Below are 8,126 nucleotides of genomic sequence, written 5' to 3'. Positions count from 1 at the left end.
TATGGCAAAACACACGAGCCTGACTCCTGTCAGTGCAGGGGCTCCCTATGCACGCTTCTGCAAAACTGCTTTCTATGTAAAGTGGGTGCCCCTTTCCTTAGGATAACTAAAAGATAGTGAAAAAGACTTCGTCTACATGTTTGTTACAAATTTACTGCACAAAATAAAGATAAGTAAAAATATGGGAAATAGTAAAGCCCTTTTTGATAATTAGTGGCTATGAAGCAGTGTTAACACAGAGAAAACCACGAAGCAGCAGCAGTAGAGACTACAGCACAAGTGACCACCTCCATAACTAAAAGGATCCAAGTCAGGAATATTTCAGACTGTTACATTACTTAGACATCCAACAACTTGCTTTAAGAAGCAAATGACAGCAGAAAGACAGACTTCTGGACACTTCACTCCAGCAGAGATGCAGTAGGTAAGACTTCCAACTGGCTGTGCAATCGCTGGAAGAAAACTACTCTGACAGACCAAAAATTGGCTTGCTGAGGCTGGCAGGCATCTCCGGAGATGGCCTGGTCCAGCCCCGGCTCAGAGCAGGGTCACCGGGGCAGGTTGCCGTGGGTTTTGAAGACCTCCAAGGAGAGAGACTCCACAACCTCTCTGGAAGCTCGTTTCTTTGTTGGATCACCCTCCCAGCAAAAGTGTTTCTTGTGTTTAACCATGATTTCTTGCATGCCACTGTGTGCCCTTTTCCTCTTGCCCTATCACTGGGTGCAGCTGGCTCCATCTTCTGTACTGGCCACCTCAGGTACCTATACACACTGATTTGGTCCCCCCGAGACTTCCCTTCACCCCAGCTCTCTCAGCCTCTCCCTGTATGACCTGAAAAAGCAAATCCACTATTAGTACTTTTGACTGGATGAAAGAGTCAAAAATACGGTTAGTCCCAAAAGAGGCAAGATTAGCCAACATCTATTTCACGGGACATCGTATCATATGGTGTGCCTGCTGAAACTGAACCAGTTTGAGATGCCCTTATCAACTGGCCACAGTTTCCTTTCTCACAGTGGCAAGGCTGCATGCCAGCTGCTCGAACAACAATGCAGCAACCAACAGCAACTAGGAGGGCCTGACGCCTTCAGCTGAGCGCCGACTGAGCGCTCCTCACACACGGCAGAAGCTGTTCACATAGGCTGGTGTCCACGGCAAAAGTTCGTTGAGCAGATGTCTGAACAGGACAGAAAACAGCAACAGGAAAAGTACGTTATTAGTCAACTAAAAACTGCTGTGATATCCTTTCATGTGCTACATCACTTTGTCTTTTCTACAGTGCATAGCTGCAGAGAAGTTTAATATATGAGGATTTCTGCCTCAAACTCAGTATAGACCAAGGTTTTGATCTACAGCAATTTAAAGTCCACATTATCATATCAGTCAGGTTATTCTATTATTATAATTTTTTAGTTTAATTGCACTAGTAACTTCAGGACAGTTCTAGCTACCTATCTGCTCCTTTCTGAATGATGCAAGCACGAAGATAACAGACCCTAGCACACCAAAAGGTCAGCAAGTCACAGGAAGAGTATGCCCAACAGAGAAGACTCCATCCTCTGACACTTCACCAAGAATTTTGGGCTACCAACAAAATGATGTGAATTGACAATACAAGCTCTTCCTGTAAAGATTTTAAATATATTCAATCTGAAAAGAAAAACAAACAAACAACAAGAACAACGACGACAAACAGTGAATACATTAAAAAAATAATCAAACCTTCACCTGGTTCATTGCATCTTAAAACCTCATATAGTCATCTGACAATCACATCACCAATTCCTCCACCCTGTTACCACCAAAACAGAGACTGGCTTCCTGAACTCCCTCACTGCATTCACCTCTGTATTCTTTTCAACATGATGCCTGGTTTTGCTGCAATAAGGCAAGGCAGTTCCAAGGTCACTCAGTGCACTGGGGCCTCATGGCACCATCGCCTCAAAATACTAAGTAATCCGCAGTGTTCAGAAGGTCTTCATGGTCAAACTATGTGTTCCAAGATGGTCTGACACTAAATTAATGTGTAAAATTAATCATTGGGTGGAAAATTGCCTTTTTTTGTAAGGCCCTGTTAATTAGCATACAGGCATGGTGTTTGTGTGTATGTTAGGGCGCTGTGCACACAACACATACATCACTGCCCTACATTCACACACAATGACCATATAGACAGGCAGGCACTCACATTCCTACCCAATTCCTATTTATAACAATATACACGAACAAAAATACTCTTGAGTAATTTCAAGTTAAATACCAAAGAACAAGAAAGTCTTCAAGTGCAAGCAGCTGTTACGTGCACGAAAGCATTGCTCTATTTTTGACAGACGCTGTTCTGGAACAGCGAGTGAATTAGCTTTCAACCTGACGCGTACGACTGCAACTTACCAACCAGCTCTGGCACAAGCCTGCACTGAAAATGTGCTTGATCAGCTATGGCTAACCAATAACCTCTGGAAACAGTTTACAAGGACTTAAAGAGCTCCAAATGACTTTTGAAAAAGACCACAACAGTCAGCATTGGTATTTCTTATACCCTTCGGAAGGAGGAAGCCATGAGAGTGAAAGACAAAGAGGATATCATAAATAATGCTTACTCCATTTAGTAGTGGCTGGGAAGTCAAACCACCCTACTGCTCTGTTCAATAAAAACACTGCTTTCTTTATATGATTTCATTAGTACAGTGTGAAAAAAACATGCCAATGGTAAAAAAACAAACAAACAAACAAAAAACAACACTTAGATAAATAAATTCAGAATAAATTTATTTTAAAAAAATAATTACTTGCAGAGTCCTTAGATTATCGTCAGTCACTCCCTTACTGTACAATAAAATACAGTGGTACAAGAGACAGGGACCCCAGCAGCATCCCACTGAAGAACTAACCAACCAACCCAGTCAGACAATCCAAAAATCAGTTTTGAATCAAAAAATAAATCCTGACTTTGTAATAGATATCTCCAAGTGGCCTACGGAAAATTGATTTATCTAGTTTTTGGGTGAACAAGAAACTGATTGCTCCATACAGATTATCTGTTCCCCTTAATTAAACAAGTTCCTTTCTAATGCAGCAGAAAAGCCTTCCTCTGAGCTGTAAGGTTAACTGTAGCTTAATAAGCAGATGCAAGTATGTACATACATACATACTGACACTCAGTAGAGGGCAACAAGTAGCAAATTGCAACAGCAATCTAGCCTGTTCAAACCAAAAGCTGTCAGAGATTAACTGCAAAACACCGCAATTTAATCACAAACCTCATGAATGCAGGTAACCACCATGGAAGAGATTAATATGCTGCTGATTTATTTGCAGGAAACAGCTGGCAAACTATTCAGAAATTAAGCGTGAGCTAGAAAATGGAAAAACATCTCCCAGACACACAGTCAAGGTCACAGACGCAACTGACCAAGAAGTTTGAGGAGAGCTGCACTCCGACGGCCCCGCGACTTGGCAGGACACCGCTTTCAAAGAATTCCAGCCCCAGAGGCCGCTGGCAAGGGAAGGGAGCTCTTCCTCTTGAGCTGCAAAGCTGCGATGCAGAGCACTAGGTTTTGGGGTGGAACTGCCATGAGCTCCTTGCAGCTAGGACAGGCAGCATGGCACATCCAAGCAGCAACACTGTCAGAAAACCAGTGATGGCACTGGGAGGAACAAATGCCACGCACAGAAAGCACTGATGTGCCGAAACCTCAAGGCTACAGGTGCATCTCTGAAACAGCAACAACTCAAAATCTAACTGCAGCCACGCGGCCCCAGGCAGCTGCCAATGGAAGCGAAGCGCTCACAGCACAGGGGATGCCAGCCCAGCTCCGTCCCTAAACAGGGAAACCAGGACCTTCCTTGGTGATAATAAAACTCCAGGGTAAAGGAGAGGGGCAAGCGCTGAGCACAAGGAACCTACCTAGCAGGTTGGCTGGTTTTGAAGCTTTGTGTGTGTGTGTGTGTGTGTGTGTGGCAGAGATGGGGGGGATCACGTGGAGAAAATACTTTTCCTCGTGCAGGTTCCATGGGGTAGGCCAGCAAAGCTTTTGCATAAAACTGTCACAAGGAAGATGCCTGGAGGACAGAACAACACGTTTCTGCTGGCAAAAACAGCCTCATGCTGAGCATGGGAGAACAAAGAGAAGAAAGCTTAAGAAAGAAAAAAAAATTACATAGCAAGCAAAGATTTCTTAACTGTTATACAAACTCTCATAGGCAAACTTTGGGATAATCAGTCCCTAAGTGTTAAACTAAGGCTGTTGTTTGGCAAAACCTTTAAGCTGGCATAAATTTGCATTGCTGCTGAAAGAAAGTTTCACCATCTGCCAGTGCCCCATGCCAGCACAAACATCCGAACACTGCACCAGGAGCACTTCTTTTGCCAGTTTACTTTTTCAGATGGATCGGTTCCCCAAACCAGTTCACAGGATGGCCATGTAAATACTTGTACTGGCAAAGAAGAGTGACTGCTTCTCCGGCAGCACCAGCGCGAAGTATTCACTGGGTTACAGCCCAGTCACATCGGTACTGGAACGCTGGTAGGAGTCACAGGTAGCACTCCCCACCCTCAGACACATTATATTCGTGCCACACTTCACAGTTACAATCACCACAGGAAAATGTGCAGAGGGATTTTCTGTTATTTTTTGTTCCCAAGTGTGCCCATGTACGCACCTGTTCCCAGAGACCAATCTAATCTGCAGGGAAAACCGACCTGGTATCTTGGTGTTTCCACCTGTGCTACCAGCAGGCCACACGAGGAACAAAACTTGCCTCTCTTGCCTCTAACACAGCTGCCCCTCAGGAGCTAGGATATCTCTAATTTTCTTCAGTGTAAGAACTTCCCAGAGCCTCAGAAATGCCCATCTTTTAATTTTCACTGGCCATAGGCAAGCATCTTTTCTGGATACTCTGCTTCTCAATCAGAACACCATTTGTATTTAGAAATAACAGGCTGCTTCTGATCACTTGCTCATTTTAGGCCCCAGAACACCCCTACATGACTGGAAAACAAAACTGTACTCAGCTCAGAGCTCTACCCCAACAGGAATGTAAAATCTGTGGGCTGCCCTGAGTATCCATGAGTCACCACACAATCCTTTGCTGAAGAGCACACACGTCTAGAAAAAAATGCCATTGCCAACAAAAACACCGCCAGGAAAAATCCTTAAGCATAACTATCTGTAAAAATCTATCTGGTTTGAGCAATTCCAGCAAATACTGAGAGACTGCGAGAGACCTAGCTGTTCTTTCCTGCAACTCAGGGACAAATTCTAGCCCAGGCAAGCATGCACGATGAACCAGTTAGATCAGCAAGTTGTACTGCTCTTGCATTGAATTTATGTCTGGGTACAGAGTGATCTGTACTAATGGGCAAGCCATAGGCAAACCGAGGGGAAGCTCCTCTGCTTCACAGCTGCTCCTCAGGCTTAACCCCAGCTGCAGCTCTGGGCTCATGCAGGCAGCATCCGAGCCCCGTGCCCATCTCTGCCCTTGCTCCATGCTGTCAGCACTTTTTGGTACCGGCGTGGTTGCAGAGCTCAATCTCCACCTCTTCATCTGTCATCTTACTACTGCACAGACACCCACTGGGATATTCCGCAGAACAAGATCCAGTGGAAAGAGCATCCAGAAGTCTTGCTCGGGTTTCCTGGACACTGTTTTAAACAGCATCTGCAAAACTCAGTCTCCTTGTGCCTGCCCCCGTTCAGTGCTACACCAGCTGCTGGCAGCTTCAGCCATACCAGCTGATTACCTCTTCCCAGTTAAATTTCGATGTCCTTGGCAACATTAAGCCAGCATGTCTGTAGGAAAGCTGCTACACAAGCGTCCAGAGCAGAGAACCTCTTCTCTCCAGTTTCTAGAAAAACTAACTGCTGGATGTGAGAAATCCGCTCACTGTTAGAGGATTATTTTCTAAAGGAGCACTACGAACTCTGAAGGAAGCTAATTTAACAGGATGCAGTCAGACTAGTCTAAATCCAGAGCGCTCCGGGTCTTCAGAAAACACCAGGACATGCTAGCATGCAGCATCGTATTGAAAATTGATTAGTAGCCAGGAAATCACAAGCAGCAGTTACAATCGGGTGAGTTTATTTTGAGATTGGAGGTGAGGAGAGAGTAAGACAGAAGCAGTTGGGTAATTCAACAATTTCAATAAAAAGCACAGGTGCAGGTTTGCACCACATGCAGCCTATACAGCAAATTTTTAAGCCACTGGTGGCCAAGAAGCAGTGGGTGCCACTGGCCTACTGGTAGAGACAGGAGATAATTAAAATCAGGCTGTCTGAGTTGCAGCTCTTCTGCTTGGTTACAAATGGGTGGGAATGACACAAAGCCTAAAGGAATGTAACAGGGACTGTCAAACCATCTGTGTGTGCTCTCCTCTCAATAAAAGGCACAGGGTAGGGTTAGGAGACGTGGTGCTGGGGGGATCTGAAGCACGAACAGCTGATGGATCAGATGCTTGTTTATACGGTGATTATTGTGTCTCTGTCTGCAGCTACGATCTCCCACTATTACTGCAATACCAGTACAAGAAACAAGCTTCTGATTTATAAAAGGCTTGAAGTTTTAGATAATCAGCGGAGTTCACATCAGAGGAGACAGAAAAGTAGCAAAAAAAAACATAAAATCATGAAGCTTCCTCCCTCCTCAGCCTCTGCTTGGGACGGAGGAAAAACCTTCTCACCTGGGAGAGATTCAGGAGTACTTCACTCCCAGACTTTGGTGAGCAGGTTTATACCTCCAGTAGCTATCTAGGACAGGACAGGCAGGAAACAGAAATATGCACACATACAAGTGCGATAACTGATAAGAGAAAGGAAAGAGAGAGTTAATATTTTGGGAGAAGATGGAAGAAGTAAAACCAGTAATAACAGGAAGTGGGAGAAAGACAGTACAGCTCACGTATGCTGCTCTGTGCCATGTGCTGCTAGGAGAAAAAAAAAAGCCACACAATCTGGAAAGAAAGAGAATAGCAGAACAAAAGCAAGGAATGTAGTAAATCAGGCCTTCTGAGATGAGTAAGTAGTTAGCCATTGTGATATACCTGCAACTGCACTGTATACTCATGCCAAAAGTAGTTTATACCTATTGCTATGCAGATACCTTTCAGCCTGGAGAGTAATCTGCTGATGGTCCGGTCTAGGCTGAACCACATCCGTTGAAGCAGACCAATTTCAGGTAGCCTAGCTAGTCTAGAGAAAATCCCTAACAAGATGCTTTTAAACGTAAAATCTCAGATTTCTCACACTTAACCTTTCTTGGTGTCCTTTACCTTAAAGACTAGCACCGGAGAATGTGCATCAGTTTAAACTGAATTTCATTGAAACAAGTAGCTTTTCCCCCCACAGATGGTTTTACAGGCTAGGAGTGGAGGGTGTGTACTAAGACCTACTTCTTCTCCCGTCATAAACAACATATCTGTAATCAGTATAAGCAATGGCAAGTTCCAGGCCCTAATGCTCACAGGTACAGAAGTCGAGCCTTAGCTAACGGTGCAATTATAACCTACGTACCGTCTCTTGCATTTTATCCACAGCTGTTTTTCCCCACTGTCAAAAACAACCCATGACCAACAGCGTCACGAAAACCTTTGGCCAACAATCCATCCATTCCTGTGAACGTACCCAGCTGCCAGTTGAAGCTCGGAGAACAGAACTCTTTACAGGTTTATTTAGTTAACAAAAATGCTTTTGAATGCTCAGTCCAGAAAGAGGTTAGGAATTTCAGCACACTGTGGAGTGGATGTATTTATGAGTCATTCCTTCTGATAGGATATGCTTGTTTACAGAGCTTGAACTAGACCTGGTAAAGGCTAAAGGCTGAATAAAAGCTCCTGTGACTTCTAGGACGTAATGCCAACCCTGGCACAACATTCAAAAACAAAGCTAATTTGCTAAGACACTGCAGTGAACACTACAAAAATATTTTAAAAAGCAGGCTGCAAGTGGTTTTTTGTTTTGTTTCTGCTCGTTTTACATAAAAAGGTCTAATAAAATAATAACAAAAAAAAAGTTACTTTAAAAAAATGCATGCCCCCAATTGCACGAGGCACCCAACCGCAGAGGGTTCGCACCATGCTGCCCCCAGCCCCTGCTGCCCTAAATCCCTGTCTTTGGAGACAGCGGGGGGGG

Source organism: Oxyura jamaicensis, chromosome 3 (assembly GCF_011077185.1).
Source record: "Oxyura jamaicensis isolate SHBP4307 breed ruddy duck chromosome 3, BPBGC_Ojam_1.0, whole genome shotgun sequence".
In the NCBI taxonomy this organism is placed as follows: Eukaryota; Metazoa; Chordata; class Aves; order Anseriformes; family Anatidae; genus Oxyura; species Oxyura jamaicensis.
Note: the sequence above shows the minus strand (reverse complement) of the source record.